Source organism: Protopterus annectens, chromosome 3.part0, assembly GCF_019279795.1.
Source record: "Protopterus annectens isolate FY-2018-M chromosome 3.part0, PAN1.0, whole genome shotgun sequence".
Lineage (NCBI taxonomy): Eukaryota > Metazoa > Chordata > Ceratodontiformes > Protopteridae > Protopterus > Protopterus annectens.
In genome coordinates this window covers 1,431,522,357-1,431,545,074 of record NC_056731.1, presented here as the reverse complement: position 1 = coordinate 1,431,545,074, position 22,718 = coordinate 1,431,522,357, and positions in this window count along the sequence as shown.

Genomic DNA, 22,718 nt, shown 5'->3' with positions numbered 1-22,718 from the left:
ATAATTTGATTCTATCAAAAAAGCCTAGGTTCCAACCATTGGAAGTTACAGTGCAAACTTCCAGAGCTCCATTGCAAGGAATGAGTTAATGTTCATATGTTACACATTATACAGGTCATTAGCACAAGCTGACCTTATTTTTGTATGTCTGTTCTGTATGACTGGTGTCTTTATGCCATCATGTATGGATATTAACCTGTGGGGGTGAATGAGTATGTATTGTGCACCTTGTAGGTATGACATAGGTGTAGTGGTAATTTTGACTGTCTCAGCTTGTGAAACTTATGATAGCTCCAGGATAAAAACACATCCCTGGATGTTGTACATATCCACAGATGTGAAGTGCTGTGTGTGTGTCTTAGATACTATATATGTGGAACATACTTGTTTACTTTTTTGATATTAGTATATATGTGGCACATATTGGTTGCAATGTGTGATTACTACACATTTACGTGTAGGTTGTAGTACATTTATGACATTTGCATGTGCTCTCCTACAATGGCCTGACATGCTATGCACAGCATTAATGTGCTTCACACTGCTGATGTGGAGTTGTCAGTATGTGTTCCACAAGTCTACATTCTGATATGAGCATGCATGTTTTTTGTAGTTGAGTTAGAGAAGCAGACATGACCACTTCCCCCTCGGTTTAATTTCTCCAAGTCTATGTCAGGGTATGATCAGAGTTCATGAAATTAGTATTGGCTCAATCTTTGGTGCCTACCAAGAGTGCTCTCCTCAGCATCTACAATGTGCCCAGAATTGTCTCTTTCTCTAATGTATATTGGGTTACACACATTAGCAGCATATCTAGGCATGACTGTAAGTTCTTTTTTATTAGACCCTTTGATCTCATTAGTATTTGTAACTGTCTAGATATATTTCTTCCACATTGTTTTCATTTCTGCCGGCACACTGTACTCACTGGATGTAGGAATTTTAATGATCAACGCTACTTTTGTCTTTTTTTCATGGCCTACTATATCTGTTTTTCTCATATCTCTTTTTTGAACTGTTGGTAAAGAGTGATCCCATGTGATATAACCATCATTATTCTCTATAATGCTCTGTGGTTCATGTTTCCAGCACTTCTCAGTGACTTCTATATTGTACAGTTTGCACAATCCCCACAGCAACAGTCTTGTCTCTGTATCATATCCAGCAACAAGATGTGAGACTGCTTCCAGTCTGTTTTTACAGAACCTGCACTTGTCTGTTTCTACTACCTTTTCAATGGATTTTGTAAACCATGTATGTAGTCCACTATCCTGAGCTGCCATTATTAGCCTTTCATTTTTTGGTATCATTTTACCTCTCCAGTGTCAAATCTTGGTGAAGACAAGGTTGTTCCAGGAGATCTATTTGCCACTATATTTATTACTTTTCCATTTTCTTTTTCATCTGATCCTTTTCTTTATAGTCCTTTTTTGGCACATTGAGTTTTCTGCCTGATTTTTTATCTAGTTCTGGTCTGATTTCCAGTCCTGCTTGATACAGAAATTATTCTGTTAAACTAAGCAAATATGTAATTTTAAACTTCTCTGTATGTTTTAAAACTTTTCCTTTGTTTGATTCTGATTAGATTAGTAGTTATGTATGCAGTCCATGATTGCTGATCCATACATGTAATCTGTTTAGAGGAGAGCCATGCCACTTTCAGGGTGAGAAACTTATAGTTCTGGCATACACTGATTTTTATATATTATTTGTTAAGCATGAAGCATTTTTCTTGTGTTTATGTCCAATTGGTCAAGTACTTTTTGGGGCCAGTTAATCACTCCAAAACTGTAAGGCAGTTGTCAATATTAGTTATATGTTCACAGGTAAATACTAGGCTATCAGTCTGCTGAATATTACAAGCCTTGTCAATAATTAGAGGTTAGAATTATCCTTGTATCTTGTATCTGTGAGGTAAAGATCTTAACCAGTATGCCAATCTAATCCTCATATTTTTCTGAGGTATTCCTTCCTGTGCTTTATTCTCATTTATTCATGTTTTATTGTCGATCCTTTATCTTTTCTCAGATATCTATATACTCCCTCCTGCTGAAGTTCCTTTGTATCACATTCCTGTCCCAAGCTGATATTTTCTTGGTGCTGTAGCTTTCCTGTTTTAAATGATGCTTTTGCATATTTATAGAGACCAAATTTCATTCTTATATCTGAGAAAGTTTTAACCATTTGAAATTATGCTGTCAACTCCTCTTCTGATGAACCATACAGTTTTAAGTTATCTTCAAAAAGTAGATAAAAAATCTTTTAACAAGGCTGGTTTCTGGGAGCCAAATTGTAACAATAATCTAATCTATTAAGTAAGCAGTTTAATGGGTTAAAAGCAAAATGAAACAGCAGCAATGACAAATAATCACCCTGTAATATCCCATTTTATTTTTTTTATTCCTGCCACTGTTTCATGGTCTCTGTAATTTAACTGGTCAATGTAGGGGGTATCTGACACATCTGTAAACAAATTCCCCATTAGGGAGAATGAGGTTATACTTGAAGCCCTACAACAGCATGGCAGGAAATTGTTTGCATGAACTGGCAATATACTGTGCAGGCCATTGCTATGGCATGACATCACTAACATGGTGATTGGTGTGACTGGTCATAGCAGATCACAGGCATCATGTCTTTATTACTGTTTAGACATATTACATATTGTGACTAACAGACTTCACCACTATGAGAGGGACATAAATGCCACAGCTGGAGGACCACCTATACCTCCCCCAGTCTCCCTGATGAGACAACATTTCTGGAGTCATATCGACACACTTGCCAGTATCATTATATTCCAGGGGAGAAGTAGATGCTGAAGTTCCAAGATGCTGTAGTATGAATATTGTTCCACTATATGACTGCATAATATGTGATACGTGTATGGACTTACATTCCAACATGGGTTATCTGTTCATATGCATTTCACAGTAGCATCTTGATGGCCAGTATGCCATGACACCTCGGCTGAGGACAGATATTGTTAGCTGCCCCTGTGATCAGCCTGTCCAATAAAGAAGTGCTCCATACATCCTCTACCGTCAGGTATATGTTTGTCTATCTAGAGAGGGATGACTCTGTTGCTAGACTTGAAACAACATGATGTGTGTCACAGTACTTCACACTTACTTATTGTATCTGTTTCTTTGTAATTCATGGCAGTGTTCTGACACTGACCGAGAGCGGTCATCTGATGAGGACAGACCAGGTAGAAGTTTCTTCATACAGATTATATTAATGTCTGGTTAGGAGGCATTGTGTGCAGCCTGTCTGTTGATGTTCACGTTCACTCGTCCATCACATACCAACATACATCCTAGATAATCAGGTACATGTTTGTATTTGTAAATATGGTTGATTGTATTGCTAAACCTGAAATAAGATGATATGTGTCAGAGTGCTTCACACTTACTAGTTGTATCTATGCCTACGTAATTCCCAGTGGCATCATAGCACACACCACAGCAGACGAAGTTGGAGGAGGACATGACTGGTATATGTATATGTATGAGCACTGTTACTATGCCACTATTTGCAGTGAAAATGCCTAGTGATGACTTTCCCTGTTCCTTAGGGGCATTGCAGCACTCATGGTCATGATGACAAGGTAAGTGGATATTCCCAGTCCATTTGTGCATCGTTTGAGTATTGACAGACTATTTTCACCTACATCTTGCTCTGCACACCTATGTTACATGCAGCTAATGGGTCACATTTCTGTGTTTGCCACACAGCCACTTCCCGCCTCCTCCACAGCACTTTCCACTGATTCTGCAGTAGGATAAGATGCACCACATTCACAAAATACAGCTAATGACATACAGGGCACTGCACTGGGCTCAATATTATATAGTTCTGGAGGCATCATTTCTGTGGATCAGGGTATAGCCTTAGATAGGGAGGATAGTTTATCTGGCCAGTCTGAGGATGGTGGGGCATTGGATATTGGTCTTGATGATGACCTCAAGCAGTTGTGCCAGGTGAGTCTGAGAGCGGTGGTGAATCAGCTGCATAACTGACTAGTAATGTCTGTAGGACTGTATGTGGGAAGGTGGCCAATAAACATGGATATGTGTGTGTTACACCTACTCTTTAAGGCACATGAACATTCCAGCAATGTCACAACAATGCCCTGAGCACACTTGTTAATGCTATTGATTATGTAGCACACTAACTCTGTGTGTTACAAGAGGGTCAGGAGTTCAGGCATGGAGAGGTCATGGCAGCACTGGTTGCACAGCATGACAGTCTGGTATCTATTGCATGCTCTGTTGAAAACCTTATAACAACAGTGTTAGAACAGTGCCAAAGAAAAAGTTGGGTGCTACTACCAGTGGGGAGATGGAGACCACCTCTTCCACAATCCACAAGTGGCCCTCATCCATCAATGTATGGGCTGCAACCTGTCCACATAGCTGTTGTTGATCACCATGATCAAACTTCAGCATCACATCACATCCTAACATACCATACTAGCTGCAGCACTGCATCAGCCCACAATGTGTCCTTAAATAAACATCATCACATACACCTCATTAGTGCACCACAATGGGCATAGTGTTTCCTCACATAGCAGGGGCATCCAGTATGGTGGTTTTAGCCATCAGCATATGCCCTCTCTTCTGTGTTAGTGTAATACTGACATTTACACCAGTGTGTGTCTTGTTGTGTCATCTTAAACCTGTGGTAATGTTGACCACTACATACCATTCAGGTTAGTGGTGTATGACATGTCTGATACCATGACTGACATAATAGGCTGACAAAATATGTGACATGGAGTACATCTGTCCACAGGATCTCTGTATTGTTCTATGATGACATTTTTATGGACGTACCTTGCTTTTAAACATTCCTCCACTTCACTTATCCAGTTATACCTAATATACACCACCCATATGTTCATATCCTCACTGTACATGCTGCGGGCTACATCATAAATTTTCTTCTTAGAATATTCCAGTGTTGCTTGCCAATATTGCATGTACAAGTCTACTTCAGATAGTATGCCAGTGTTATGTCTGGCAGTTTATTGTGGTATTGCCACTGAATTTACCTTGACACATCCTGCACTTTCAGTTTCTATTTGTTCTTTCATTATATGCGTAATGTACATGCATACCTGCTTAAACACATGCTTCCATACATATTTTCACTTAACTGATACACTGCTAAATCTTCCTTGGCTAGAGCTTCATTATCAGTGTGTTGTATTGCAGTTCATCTGTTCATGCATAACTCATATTGCAGCAACCATATGTGTTATACTATTGTGAAATACAGTGTTACAGGACCAGACAGTCCTGGCCTGTAAGATTTGTTTGTTCCTTGTCAGACATGTGGTTTTGTTGGCACGCCTTACCCTTGTGTTAATATCAAAGCTGCTGTATGACGTTTAGCCTCATGTCATACACTAAACTACATTCTTGATTATCATAGTGCATCTTCATGTTATTGTACATTCTGTATATGTATACTTCCATCACTTATGCTACATCTCACATGCATAGTCAGACAGACATACTCGTATATACATTATGGTGCTATATACACACACTCATTATAGCTACGCATATGGCATTCCTGGCCACTGACACTATTTGTGAAATGCACAACATGTATGCATGTTATATACATACAGGTATGTTCATTACTGGCAATGTACCATGACTACAGTACTCCACTTTCATTTACTTGTCTATACCAGTCCACATCTATTAATTTATTTTGTGCACTTAAGTGTATAATCAGTTTTATATCACCATATAATTGTAGTATGTCTGATGTTCCTTATAGACATCTATCAGATATGTTACCGTAGCTGTCAGCTGTGATGCTGTCATGGAGCACTACTTGGTAAGTATTACTTGTTTATCTTTGTACATGTGTATGTATGGCTTGTCATAACTTAATGTTCTGAGCCAGATACAGCTTTGCCATCTGAACTTTCATATACAGTCACAGCCTCCATCATCCACACTTAGATATTTTCACCACTGAGTCCTCTTTATCATCTTATGAAAGCTCTGATAGCTCTATGTCAGACATCTAAAGTTCTTGGGGTAGGTCACCCACACCTAAAGCTGGCAGACCACTTTGTTTAGATGTTATCATATCATTTAACACAGCACACACAGCAAATATCTGTAAAGCCTGTTCCTGTTTGTATCGCACTGCACCCCTGGATGTGTCCAGACATTGTAACCATGATTTTGGCATGCCAAACACTTACTCAATGGTGTGTTGTATCACAGTATGCACTCTGTTAAATGCATCCTTAGCAGGCATAGATGGAACACTGGATATTGTCATATGCCAGGATTCAAGTGGCTAACTGCAGTAACCTGTTTGAAAAGGCATACACACAACTAGGCACAGAAACATTTTATGGCAGCCTGATGCTCCCTGGATGTTTCATGTAAGTGAATGAATTGATCAACTTTGCAGCTCATAACTGCCAGGAACTGTCTTAATATGCAACTTACAGCTGTCTGGGATACCCCTGTGGCATCACCATATGCTGCTGGAATTTCCCAGAGGCCAGTATACCCAGACTCATTCACATCTTTCTATTGGAACTGGGTTATCCCACAAATTGAATGAGGACATGTGGCGTGTACACATCCTACACATAGCCTGCAGCACCCCTCTATCTATCCTATATCTATCAATTATCTCATGGATGGAGAGATGACTTAACAAGAGCCTGGATGAGCATTGTGGTGGCAATCTTTTAGGATGCATTAGCAGATCATCCTCTAATATAGCTTGTAGACCCCCAGCCTGCTGAAGTACATTTACTGCAACTTGCATTTTTATATGGTTTCTATGGAATCTGCAGGGATGTGGTATATTTCGTCAGAAATCGGTAGTTAATTTTGATAATTTTGATTTATGGCCTCCACAGAGTGCTTCCTTAAAAGAGTTGGTCTGCTAATCTGCCACATTTTATTGTCATTGGTCATACTTGTTGTGTTTAAGAATCCAGCATGTATATGTGGAGTTTGCAATTACCTTACACTGAATACATTTTTCTTTGCACTTTACTTTTAGTACTTCTTGGAATAACAACTGCCATTATGTCACCAATGTCTACCTTTAGTAGACTGCTCTTTACACACATTTCTTTTGGAATCTGTTCCATAGTAAGTACTGTGGCAATACATGAGAATATGATAAATACTACAGCTGCAATGAAAAATATCTAAATGAGTTCTACAATTTCTGTATCATAATGGTAGTGCTGCTAGAGTGGTATTAGGTTATCTTCTACTCCAGCTTAGATATAGAGGATTATAGTTGGTTCTCCAGTCATAATCAGGATGTTATGTATTCAAGACATAGATGTCAAGAAATTCACCTTGAGAGAAAAGTTTAAGAAATGAATCTTGGGATCCATGTCTAGAACAGATGACTTGTTTTATGATTAAAGAGTAGGGGGATGGAGCTGGAGCTTTACCTGCTTCCATGTACTACACAATTAGAGAATAAAATGCTGTCACGCACAGAATAGACACAAAAAAGGTTATTGGTAAATGCTTCGTTTGGATTATTTCATCTGGATAAGTGCTTGCTAAGTTCTTTCTTGACTAGTCTCATCTTATGTGTTGGACATATAGGTGCTTGGCGTGCCACTTGTGAAATATACCGTAGGTTACAGTGATGAGTTTTGAAATGAGTGGTTAAACCACGTTTCACAATAAGTTCGCAAATCTAACAGTGCTAGTGATTTTATTTATTTGACAAACCAGACCCCTTCTCATTCCAAATATCAAATTAATTTCCCATTTTTATGTATGAATTACTGTTCCTAACTGATTTTAATGGTCTGTGATAACTGAATAGATAGTCAAATGAACAGGACTTTAGGCAGATTCTGTAGTTTTTAATGAATAAGGAATTTGTGTGTGGCATTATGTTTTAACTCTAATGTACTTCTTAATCTTTTTTAATCACTGAATGATTTTTAATTTTTATTTATTTATTTTATTTTAATAATAGTATTTTTATACTTGGGAGTTTATTTAGGCAGACAGTGTTTTAGGCATTATTGCATATATTTTGTGCATGCAGTATTTAAAGCAATGTTTTCCATTATGGTAAATAGGAGATTAAGCCTTTGTTTTACTTTATTTTTTATTTTGTTTTACTTATTTCTTCTAAAACTGTCCTATGCATATATTAACAGGCCCAGTACAAGCCATACAGCCCACACTACAAAGGCTCTGCTCCCACCACATGGTATTTTGTGATTCAGAGATAAGTAGCCCATGATGAAGAAAGACCTCAGTATCAGCTCATTTGCACATCTCAGTCACAGTTAACTACTGCAACATGCAGATCAGCACGTTTCATGGTAGTTTGCTGTGGCTGCCACATCTTGAAATCAAAGGCATCACTCCCCCTTCAGTCACTCACACACACACACACACACACATACACACACACACACACACACACACGTACATATTCAAACGCATGCACGCACACACACGTACATATTCAAACACACGCACTCACACACACATACATATTCAAACGCACACACACACACACATATTCAAACACACATATACATGCGTGCATGCACACGTTCAAGTACACACACACCACAGCCCCTACACCTGTTCCTGAGTTGTCTTTATGTCCCTGATGTCTCCTCTGGTTGTAGTCCCACATTGCATGTCATATTTCTGGTGTCTAGAGTTCGTCCCACCCTCCAAACCATGAACTGTTGTTAGTACAGTTAGGGAACAGGAGTAGTAATCCCTGGTGTTTAGTGTTCTCCCCACTCTCCGATCCCCATACTGCTACAAGTGCCATTAGAGCACAAGAAAAGTAATCCTTGGTGTTTAGTGTCCCCCCACCCCCTGATCCATGAACTGTTCGAAATGCTATTTGAGTACAACAATAGTAATCCTTGGTGGTTACTGGTCGCCAGTCCTCATAGTGCAGTTATCCCTGATGGCTAGTAGTATGTAATATTATAGATTATGCTAGTTAGTTTAGAGGTGTGTGAAATTATAACAGTCACCCCAATGCACACATACATGCAGCTCCTCACATACACTCATTCACACACTTCCCAACTCTACCTTACCACTAAAATCCCCAGTACTTACCTGTTCCATAATGACTGAACATGGGCTTTTGGCTATGATCTCTACCACAAAGTGGTAGGGGTGACCTTTTTAATCTACATGACAAAACGAGTATATTAACTGGTCTGCACATAGATGTCTTCTAGGAGGCAGTCCTGTAGGAGAGAGAGCACATGGCTAATTAGCACATGCCTCTCCCCAGACTGCCTCATTTGTATGTAGCACAACCTTGGAGATATCCTGATGCAGTGTTGCATATCATCATGCTAGACCAACATGTTAGGGCTATCTGTGAATTCAAAAAGGTTACCACAAGATGTACATCAGGTTTACACCTTTTGGTAACCTTTATGAATTCACCCTCATCTGGTGAACTGGGAAGGAGGTACATAAACCAAAAATAGTATAATTCCATCAATTGCTAAGTGATCTGTAATGCACCAGATATCTGCAATATATATATATATATATATATATATATATATATATATATATATATATATATATATATATACATATATATATATATATATATATATATGCAGACCACCTAGGCAGTTTTTACACCTCAGATATATGGCACACAGGGGCATCTTGATGACAATGGCAGATATGCCCTGGAGCCCTGGCTCATGACACCCATAAAAAATGCACAGAATCAATCAGACAGTGGGTTCACATGTGCACTGTTGCAAACCAGAAACATTACTGAGCATATGCTTGGGCTGTGAATGGCACACATTCACTGTCTGTATTCATCTGGTGGTGTCATGCAAGTTTGCTATGCCACATATGTCAGAATACTGACAATGTGTACGGTGTTAAATAATATCATATTTAGAAAACAGCTACACCAGGGTGGGATTTTGCAGGGCCAGTCATTTCCAGCACAATAGGCATCACAGTCTGAGTCAGATGAGAAGTAGCCAGAAACAGTGGACAATCATGCCAGATAGAGGCAGACACAGTACTAGCAAAGAGGCACAGGATTACACATAGCCTTTCAACCTAGTAAAGAAGAGTTAAGAAGATATACTACAGTAAAATGATGCATGTAAAACCAACATCAGGTTGTGCTTACCAGTGCATAGGTTGACCATACTGGGCATTAGACATAGGCAATCCAAGTAACAATGTACTGATGGAAGGGTATATTTATCATCATTTGCACAAGGTGAGAAAGGGTTAGAGGACTGCATATCTTTCATAGGGTAGTGTGTGAGTTTGAGTGCTTAGAAGTATAAAAATAAAATGTTCTTTTACGTGAAGTGTCAGAACCAGTATGAGAGTTTAATGTCAAGAAGGGCCAGAATCAACGGATGTGTGTGATGTGACTCTTAGCTTGCACACAGACAGCCTTAGTAGTCTGTGCAGCTCTGTGCCTTGATCTACTGACAGGTCTAGAGCATGCATGGCACAGGGTTTAGCATCCTATGCACTCCACCCCCATGAAAACTGGTACTGTTGAAAGTTGCACTGGCTGTACCAGGACACTAGCTAGACACTGGTGTGCTGCATGACAAGTGATATTTGCTAGAAGATGCACCAGCATTATGACAGGCAGGGCCATGGGGAGGCCCTCTCCTGGGAGAAGACATCTCCAAAATAGATGTTCCTGTGGAAGTGCTAGCACTGCAAAAGTGGGATCTTGCATATCCATATCCATTTTGGTTAACATTTGAGGATGTAGCAGATGACTGGCTACGAGAATGATCCCCTTGCCCTTGGCAGATGATCCAGAGAAGATGTTGCACATTCCAGTGTGTGATTCAAACTATCCAACACATCACACATATGGAACATGCACTCCTGTAGGTCAGTATGCATACCCTGGATCACATTATCTTTCTCTGTCATGGCTGTGATGACACTAGTCTGTGCTTTCACAATGGAACTGCACATACAGTATGTTTGGATGTAGTCATTGGCACACCAGCCTCAGGGGGAGAGTGGTAACCTTGTCTCCAGTGAGTGCCATTACCATCCCCACCCCCCAGTGTGGACCTCTCTGCCCAAAAGTGCTACCAGCAGATTCAGACATTTGTCTGCTGTGAGTCAGCTCACTTTTCTGATCAATAGTATACCCATCAACCTGTCCACTCTCTGATGACTGGGTAGACTGAATATCCAGGGCCATACAGACTATATCTATGGTCTGTATTTGGGATGCACTGGAATTAATAGCCTTGTTCCTCCATGGGCCTTATATATTTTAATGCTACATTACTGTCCTCTTAGGCCATTTAGTATGCTTTTTTGTGCCTAACTTAGATATGTGTATCCACATACTTAAATTAAATGTCAGTCATCTATTGTTTTTTTTTTTTTTACTGATTACATATCCCATACAAAACAGTCACAGAAATGCAACTGACCAAGGACCTATAACCATTATACTAGCACTGTTACAAACATTGTGCCTAATGACATATGCACAAGGCATGTAACACTAACATATTATTGAACAATACCCTAAATATGATCTAAGTAGTGTGCCCTCCTTCCAGCCTAACAATCCAGTAGACTACGGATTGCTGTACTCTTGCAATTTTTCCCACAGTACACTTTGGCCAACACATTTAAAAGCACAGACAAATTATCATCCCTTATATGCAGCAGATTCTAGAGACACTACAAGCATTCATAATACAAATTAATGGATTTGTAAGAAGCAGTGCTTATCTTATGCAAGTACATGTAATAAGCTGAAAAAAATGTCTGGTTTTGTAAGAAGTAGCACTTATCTTATTCAAGTAGCTGTACTAAGCTGAAGAAATTGCTTGTAAGATCACATTTGGCTGGAATCAAGCTTTTGCTGCAGTGATTTTTTTTTCTTTTGCGTAATAAGGATTTATGCTTATTCTCACATCATGCAGACTCAGCTGTCTTGGCACAATGATTATGCTAATTACAACTCAGTTCATTACTGTTTCTGAACTGAACAGCTTGTGTGATGAGCAGACCTGAATCGCTGTCTTACCCAAGTTTGACTGCCGACCAGTCACGAGTGGAGTCCCACAGGGTTCGGTCCTGGGTTTTCTCCTGTTTGGTATCTACTTCTCTGAAGTCCAGGCCAACACGAAGGGACTCTGGCTGACAAAGTTCACAGATTATTGCAAGTTGGGAGCTATTATTAACTCCCCAAGTGATGTTGACATCCTACAGAATGGCCTCACTTAGACCAATGACTGGTGTCAGAACCATAGCCTTAAGCTCAATGCCAAAAAATGTGTCATCATCCCCTTTGGGAAAAACCCGGTTCCCATGAATTACCACATTGATGGTAGTTCACTGAACACAGAAGGCATTATAAGAGATCTGGGAACACAGTTTGACAGCAACCTCTCTTTTGACCACCACATTGCCACTGTGGTCAGAAAGTCCTTCTACGTGGCACATCTCATTACTAAGGGTTTTGCATCCAGGAAGAAAGAGGTCATTGTCTCCCTCTACTCTTCCTTCATTAGGCCAATCATTGAGTAGAATGCCCCATTTGGCATGTACCTCACTAAACACCTGCAACAACTGGAGAGGCCACAAAAGTACCTCACAAAGAGGAGCCAAGGCCTTAAACATTTGTCCAATATGGACAGACTAAAAACACTCCAACTATTCTCTGTCTCATATCGCCTACTTAGAGACGATCTCTGCTTGACTTACAAAGCCATGTCTGACCCAGCTCTGTTAGAAATGCTACATCTGAAGAAACCCCAATCCCTCCGCACCACATGCTCCAGGGACCTCAACCTCATTACCACAATCAACAGAACATGCTGGAGGGACAGGTGCATAACCCAGAGACTCCCCATGCTATGGAATAGACTTCCCATACATGTCAAGCAGAGCGCCTCACTGGCCCTCTTCAAGAGAAATCTTGAAGATTGGATGGGAAATAGCAAATTCACCCCAGGGATCACTCCAATGGCTATACTCGACAGAGGCACAGGGTCCTAAGGTTGGGTGGCATGATGCCTGGGTAATGCTATGGGCTATGCTTGTAAAGGCCCCAGGGCCATTAGCATAGTACACACCTATGAACCTGATAAGTATCATGCAGAATTTTATGCTCAGTCTTCCCCTCATCATTGTCTTCCTTCAGTTTGATTGATGTCTCCTTCACCATTGTGATCTCCTTCCTCAGTATGTTACCACACAAACCGTCAGTTATGTTGACTTTCCCCTGTTGTTTAACCTAAATCTATTATCATCCTCTTATTTCTCCTAATTCCTCCCAACTTGCCTTTAACTTCAAAAATATAAAATGGGTACCTCCCCTATAAGAAATATTTCCTTCCTACCCTAACTTCTTCCTGCCCATTCCAAATTTGCTTACATTCTATTCTACCCTCTACTTGTTTCCCCTTTTCACATATTTTCTCTACTCAATTTCCAGCCATTAATCTAGTCAAAAATATACACAGACACATGCCCATATAAGGATTCTAAATTATTTACCTTTTTGTGGTCATACTGGGTATGACAGAAGCAGAAAGCACTATTGGTGCCCGTGTACAACCAACAAGGAATGTCTCTGGTCTTTGCATAGCTATAATTATATCCAGTAATTGTAATCTGCAAGTATATTAGCCTCAGCAGCCACTGATCACACAAATGAGCTGAACATTATTGCATAGCAGTGTGCAAATATGACATAGGGTAAAGGAGACACCCATAGCCTGACTGCTTCAGTGGATCAGCCTGCGAATGAACTGATTTGAAGAGTGTGTGCGTGAGTAGAGGGAAGGGTTCAAATTCCCTCAGAGTTGTATGTGGCATTTGACTTTTCCAATTTGTAAATGTGTAACCACCACTTGCATTGTCTTTCATTGACTCTTTCAGTTAGATTGCTTCTGTGGCTCAGCTTGTAAGTGACAGGTTTGCTCAAGTGAAATGGGTATTGGGTTCATATCCACTCAGGGTTATAGCTTAATTTGCTGCTTCCATTATGTAAATGTGTAACAATCACCTGCTATGTGTTTCAGTGACAAACTTAGCATGATTGTATCTGTAGCTTATCTTGTAAGTGAAGTGTTTATTAGAATCTCATTAAAAAGGTACTGTAATCAAGTCCTGTCAGCAATGCAGGTGCATTTTGCATGATATTTTGCTGTATAGTGCTGGTACAGTGATAAAACTCTAGTGATGTCATAAATGGTTTCAGTTGTTATCTTGCTTTCTTGCATCCCAACTACCCTGTGTGCTCTTCACGTTTTATCTTCAAGTACTTCAGTTTGTGATTTGTATGTATGTCTCATACTCCTTGCTCCATTGTGTTCTGCATCCTGGTATTTGATAAAATATACCTTTTCAGTGCTGTGTCTATTATATGTGTGTTTATGTGACCCTACTGCCAGATCCACCTTCTTACTTTAGGCATACTAACCCTTCTCCCTTCCCAGGCAAATTTCTCTGCATATATGTATCCTTCAGTTACAAAAACAGATCTGCACTCAAGCATTATCAGCTGTGCAGGATGCTTCATTCTGACCTCAGTATCTACTACAGCTGCTTGTACATTATGGAGGTCATGGAATGGTCCATCATGAGCTTCCCAAAGGTTCGTACTGCAGCTGTAACAAAAAGCATCTCATTTTGCACAGTTGCAAGTCTGCCACCATTGTTATGGAGCACTGGGGCTCATCATAAAGTAAAAGTAGACACTGTTGACTTGGCCATGATTGTGGATGTGATGGTTCTGATCTTTGGTAGCATGTGTTTTGTGTGTTACATGTATACTTTTATGTAACAGTTTAATGAGTGGTATAAATATAGGAAGTAGAAACGATTTTTAGGAAAGATGAAGTGCAAATGGCAAATAAATGCATGGTGATGCATCAGGTTTGTAGATAAAGTTTGGACATGAGATGGTAAGCATAAAAATTCAAAAAATCTGCACAGTGTAGTTTTTATCATATGTTCATATTTTTTATTTGTTTTATCTGCAGCCACAAAGGCTTATATAGATAGATAGATAGACAGACAGACAGGTAGGTAGGTAGAGAGATAGACAGATAGATGCGTGTGTGTGTGTGTGTGTGTGCGCGCGCACACATCTGTGCATGTGGAGGAGCGAAAGAACAAGACTTTGGCCAACTCCGAAGACAGAACTTCACAATGAAGTAATATGCACTTTTGTTTTCTGAACAATTACTTTGCTTCTCAGTTTCCCCTAAGACAGTACATTATATATCTGTTAGAAAATCATGAAGCACTAGTCATTCGTTTTTATGATTACATTAAAAATTGTAGGGTCTTGTAATACAGCTGAAGCACACATATTATACACTATAACCCCTGATTATCAGAAGTGTAGTGATTATAAGCTAAAAGAACAATCTGTTAATCTTCCAAACAACAGTGATTGTTACTCTTATGGGAATGCAGTCAAGCTGGAGCAGTAGACCTAGTTAGCTATAAAAGGATGATTGCTTAACAAATTGTCAGTGCTATTGAAGAGATGGTGTCTGTTACTCTAGCCCACAACACGGTATGATGCACTGAGTACTAATTTAACATTTTACAATGTTATACTGAATTCAAATGTTTGCTTAAATGTAGTTATGCAATTAAATAATTAAATACTCAGTATTGGTGTCTCTAAGTGCATTTTATTAATGGATATTATGTTTGTGTTTTTTAAATGATCTACAAAAATGCACTGCAAATGAACAATAGTTTACTCTGATTATTTGCTTATGATCTAAGTACAATTTTTGTTCATGTTTAGTTTGAAACACTGCAAGATGAACATTCTAGAGAAGCTTTCCAATCTGTTTTCTGCACAGAAAATGCTGCTAATGAATATAATCATAGTGCTGATACTTCTGCTGGGTCATTTTTCTGCATATAAATCATTACAGACAGGTTGCAATCTACCAACATCCAGTGCCAAAACATACTCTAAAAGTGGTGATGTTATCTTGGGTGGAATGGCACCAGTGTACTACAATACTATTTTTCCAGAGATGACCTTCCTGGAACCACCAATGGCAATAAGTTGTGAGACGTAAGAAATGTGAATTTAATTTTCCTGTTACTTTTTACATACAACATTAAAAACAGCCGTGAAAAATGTCTTCAACTATAGATGCTATTAGTTTAATTGTTTAGTTTTTAAATATACTTGTGATAAGATATTAAAGTAACAAAGGACAGGGCAGCAGTAAGTAATAACTGCTTTCAGATCAGTAAGGCAACACATGATAAGCTGATGTGTACCACCTGAAATACACTTTCTCAATCAGCAGAAATTGGCATGATTTTTGACTAAAGATGGTCTATTGTTTATCTATTTGTCTGAATATTTGTAAAGAAGTGATCCTACTGAACAATAATTATCCTACTTAGGAGATAAGCAATTACAATTTCATCTCAAAAACAGTGCACAGACTGTACAGAAAATCACAAAGTCAAAAAGGAATTAAAGAATTACAAAGATTACAGAACAAGAATGGTATATCAAATAGTGTAAAAGGTACAAACAAAAACAAGTAAAGAACAAAAAGCTGCAGAGAGTTTAAAAAACAGAAAACAAACATAGCACATAAAATAGTATAAATGTATAAATAATGCTTAAGGACAAATGGTTGCACTTGAAGAACAGAAATAAAATAACAGAGGCAAAGCAATAAATGTTAGCCATAGTTTGACAGCATACAGAGGTGAGAAATGAAAGGAAAATAAAAACACCTGTGAAAACTGCAAAAGAGAGAACTGTGGGAGTTAAACATGATAAATGCTGTTAAGGTATTCATCTAATCTATTTCACAGTGTGTGTGTGTGTGTGTGCACGCGCATGTGTGTGTGTGTGTGTGTGTGTGTGTGTGTGTGCACCTGTGTGTGTTTATTTTCCAGGTTACCATTTAAGTGAAAATTGTGTATCCTACATATACACTTAGCTAACCAATCCAGAACCAAAGAATATATTTCACAATGTTACTTGCCATTAGATAATCTGATGAACATGCAATGGCAACCTATTGGAGAATGGTATTTATACAAAGGTGAATCAAGAAAAAAAGTCTGCTACTTCATGGCAGTGTAATAAATTTTTGTGAAGCATATAGAGAAACATACAAACCACTGCAATCTTGTACACATTTGTTTAACATGCATGACAAAAATGAAATGAAATTAAAGAGAAATAATAAAAGTAACTGCAGCAGTAGTTACACGCACCTTCCATTTGCTAAGTACTTATCTAGTGTAGGGAAAAATCTATTCTAACAAAAGTAACTGCAGCACTAGCAGGAATTATAACTAGACCTGCTATTTCCCTCCTACTCACTAACGAAGGTAAATTAGCATAAAAAAAATAAAATTAATGCAAATAGCAGCAAGGACCTGTGTGTGTGTCTGTGTGTGTGTGTGTGTGTGTGTGTGTGTGTGTGTGTGTGTGTGTGTGTGTGCATGTGTAAATGTGAATGCATGTAAACATTCTTAAATAAAAACAAACACAAAATATTTTAATAGATAGCCCATTATGTATGTGGGACAATGCCTTCCAAATTGGTCATTACAGGAAAATAATAGACCTTCCAGCGATGGAGAGGATCTCCATCTGTGGTATCATGTCTAAAAATACCATTGGTTGATGCACAATGTCCACTGTTCAGCATTATTGATTGTCTGAGTTACAGTTTGAGGAATATCAAAAATATCAGTTTTCGTTTCAACATTAGTATCATTCAGCCTCAAAAATTCTCACTGTCTTTACAAAACTAATACTATCAAAGCTGAATACTGATAACAATAATTATATGACAAATTAAAGTTAGATTTTTTTTTTATTATTTGTTTTCAACAAAAATACATAAAGATAGTTGTATCATTAGTTTTCATTGGAAACCTTGCCTATCTTTGAAATGTTATTATTTCTGGACAGTTTTTAAGCATTAGTCTACAGCAGCAACTCAAGATGTATTTCTTTTAACAAGCTAAGAGACTCTCTGATAGCACATTCACCACTGATACAATACTGAAAATATCAGAAGGCTATGGGTGCTTTTCTCATATAAAGCGCTTTGATTTATGATTAGATATGATGCTGTGGTGATGTATGCCTATTTTGGATGAGATGTAAAAATAGGGCTTGAGCTGCATGGGATAGTAATAAATATGTCTGAGTGATGGTAACTCATATCAATGTAAAATATCTTGTGCCAATTGCAAAAGAATAAGGGGATGTCACTGGTGTCCTGGCCAAATTACTCCAAAGTCAGGGTAAACATAATTTTGAATCTCCTTGGAAAACAAGCAGTGCTTGGTAGAGTAACCTCGTCATCAAAATGAAACAAATAACAGCCATCAGCTACACACAGCTTTTTTGAACGGTGAGTTAGGTGCTTTGTTCTCATTCTGTAATGTACTCAGCATCATACAGAAAAAAATTAATGATGCACTTTATTGCCACTTTGAATCCTTAAAATAGCATGCCTCTGCCACAGACAATAGGATTTCTGATGTGACAAAAACAAAACAGTCATGTGGATATTTTCTCATTATATATAGGGACTGAAAGTTGTGCAGAACACCATAAGGCAGGTGTAGATGTCAGTATGCATAATAACAAAAAAAAATATTTTACATTTTTGATATATTTCAGATTTTTATATCTGGTGGTCCTTCAGATCAATATTCCATATTGTATGTAACCTACAGCTAAATAGTCTTTCTTTACTAGGGTAATTACCCAAGCTGACACACACACACACACACACACACACACACACACACACACACACACACACACACACACACACACACACACACACACATACACACATAAAACTCATCTGAACTTACCTACACAGCAACTACTTCTATAAGAGTGAATGGGTGATCATTATCTGTTGATGGCACTGAACAAATTTGTCAGAAAAGTGATTTGTTTGGCAGAGTAAACTAGGAGCTGTAGGTATTTCTGGGGCAGACCACATGGTCAGTTAGCATTAGCCACTTCCCTGGATTACTGTGTTGGCATGCAGCTTAACCAGCAAGCCTCAAGCTGCATTGAGGACTCCACTAGTGAGAACCCTCAGCTGTGGGGTCATCCATGAATTGTAAAGAGTTTTACAAATAGCAAAACCATTGGTGTTAAACCTTGATGTTTTCAGTAATCCTTTCTGGATCCTAGCCAGTGTGTGTGATTAGGGCGAAATATGTGCAAAGTCCAAAATTGCTTTATCTCAGAGAATTTCCTCTTCCATGAGGCACAATGATCTTAGAGTTAATATATATGTATATATAAGTAGAGAGGTGTGGGGACTGCATGGCTGTTTGCTACCTGCAGATGTTTTTAATGTGTAACAGTGAGTTTTGCATTTCACTAATTTCCCTGCAAGATCACATTTATTTTTTTAGGTTTTGGAACTGTCATAGCTGGGATTCAAACAGCTGAAATGGTATACGTAAAATGCGTAGATGACTTGACTGTTATATTTGAAGAAAAGGAAGAAGGGTTTAAGCAATTTGTTCATGAAATGGAAGACAGTGGATGGGATTTAGGAAGGATTATCATGAGAGGTTACCCTTAACATGGCCATTTTCTCCTTCTGGTAAACCTTCCTGACTCTTAATAACTGCTTTACCACTGAGCTGTCCCACCAGCGGAAACTTCAGGTGTGTGGTCTCATTGGTAAATGCACATGCCAATTCAGGAATCCAGGAGTTACAACTAACGCTAATCTGTCAAGTCATGTGCTAACACAATGAAATTATACTGGCTCCAAATTTGCAGTGCTGAACTATTAATTACTTGACAGTGTAAAATTCTACTGTTTGAGGAAAAAGTGAATGCTGTCAAAAGATGTCTGTGAGTCTTGTTAAAAACATTACACCCAGGTGAATCATTAACATATTGTCTGTGTGAAAATGGTCAGAAAGTAGCAGAAGAGAAATTCCCAGCTATATGTGTACACAACAGATATGTGGGTGACAATATTGCTGCTTACATCTACATTCATAGACAGACTGACACAACTGAGTCTAAGGAGTAATGTCTGGTTTTGAACCAACTAAGTTCACAAGCTGGAGAACATTGCATGACTCACAAGCACCATGTGATATGTTTGATTACAACTGTGACAGTGCACATTTGAATGGATGACATCACCATTATTTTCACAGGATGATGGTTCTATAAAAGGGAATAAGATTAGTGGGAGAGGTCAGTAACACTGTACAGATACAATTTATGTATGTAGCTAAACCATTTATAAATAGCACAAGACACACACACACACACACACACACACACACACACACACACACACACACACACACACACACACACACACACACACAAACACACACACTCATGATAGTCAGTGATGTATTCAAACAACTACATATCTATTTACACAAGCTAGTGAACACAGTATTTACTGCAAGTATCATAACAGAAGTCTGACTTTATAACTGTAATAATGTACATTTGTATAGATTACATCAGTGTGTTGCTGTGAAGCTAGTGTGCATCACAAGTCTGGATGAAAAGGCATGCATCTTAACAGGCAGAAGTGACAACAATGTGCTTATAGTAAGCAATGCCATATTTCTCAGATAACTTATCTGTCCTGTCATTCATGTACATTGCGGTGATGTAAGTGACACATACCTGTTTCACAGTATGATGTTTTGATGACAATCATACTTGTGAAACAGCAGATTAACAACCAAGCTTTCATGAGTGTTCAACTAAGGATGATTGTATGCAAATAGTAATCATTTGTTGTATCATTTTCAACTGATTTTCCTCAGGCTTGGGCAATGTGCAATGTAAATACAAACAGACAGATCAAAAACATGACAGTACACTGTTTAATTGCAGTGATTACGTATGTGTGAAAAGGTACTGTATCACTGAACATCATTTCCAACTGTAAGGGTTGGAGTGCAGACTAACTTTACACAGTGAAGTCTTCCATCAAAATCACAGTGAAATGCTCATATCTGGAGGACAAGAGTGTATTAGAACACACCAAATTAATACAAGCTGCTCACATTACTTTATTTTTGTTTAAAGTCACTCCCTATAGCATACTGTTGGCAAGCTCATTTGCATTACTGATGTGTAATTATATCTTGAAGTTTTAACTTAGAACAGGAATCAACGTAGTCTAGTGTGCTCCACACCAACCATCACACAAATAAGATGTTCAGACATAGAAACAGTTCTGATTCTGATAAAATTCAGAACAGACGTGTGCACTGTTAATGCCCTGTGTGTCATGATTTACACATCTGTCATGATAACTGCAGTAAAGTAAATATTAAATGGCGAATATTGGTGCATACTTAGCCCTCATATCCAATAACTGTCCATGTTGAGGTATGCGGTACTGCTTTTTTACATTTATATGTGTTTGTATGACATGATTGATCAATGCAGCCAATACATATATAACAGACATGTGTGTGTCATAATTAATGTACTTCAGAACATGCATGGAAATTAAACCACATTAATCCGATAACCTTGTGTGTCTATATCAGAAATACTGCACATGTGAATATTGCACTGTGCCTGTAAACACAAAGTCTTGGTTGTAACTAATGTTTTGCAGTTATTTATGAGAAATATGTGTATTTTGTTAATGATTATGAAACACGAGGAATGTTAATGTTGGTGGAACCTCATTGTATGGAACACTATGAAGCATGGAAGTTGGTGAGCAACATCCCATATGGTGTACATTCAACTATACAGCCTGTTCAACATATTGTAATAAGTGTCCCTTCATAGTTCTATCAGCCTGTCTTTCCAAAGTGCAGCAAGGATAAAAACACTATCCCGAAGGGCATCAGACTCATGTAGCCTAAGGCAAAAACTCACAAGATTTTGTCATAAGCATTTCCCATAGTTATCAGTACTGCCAAGTGCCAGGCACTATGAAAATGCTGAGGACAAAAACTGATGAGACAGAAACGATAGGAAGAGGGAGATATTTGGAGACAGGGACAGAGACATGCAAAGAGATTTGTTTATGGGACATTTTTATATACCTTTGTGGTATGTTACTGTTAGGGTTGTCATCATAATTCATCTGTCAGGCTCAGTCTATACAAAGGCAAAAAGTATTGGGTGACAAAAGCAAAAATGTAGGGATAATTTTTAAATAACACTGTTATAAACTTATAAAGTTGCTAGAATAACAGATTTTCTATTAACATGCATTGTCTAACTGATATAATTTCTGCTATTACTTAATGACCACAATCCTCAATAATGTGGCAGAAAATCAAAATTTTGTGATGAACACATCAAAATTTAAAATGCAGAAATGTGGACATTCTTTGGAAATCTGTACACTGGATCTGCACAATAAAGCATTTCCAATATGGATCAAGAAGAGTTAGGAGAGTGGAAACATGATGAGGACATAAGGAGGATAGTGATGGATTAAAGGGATTACATCCTACTATGTGACATCACTGTCAGCCCCTGCCCACATATCACTTTACTTTGAGTTCTGTCCCATTCTTGTATTGATTCCCGAGTAAAATAAAATGTCATCATCCAAGTTCCTACTAATTTTCAGTAAGAGCTTATAGTACTTATTAGTGGGTTGGCATTTGCATAATTTATCTTTTTAATATTTAAATTTTCCAGTG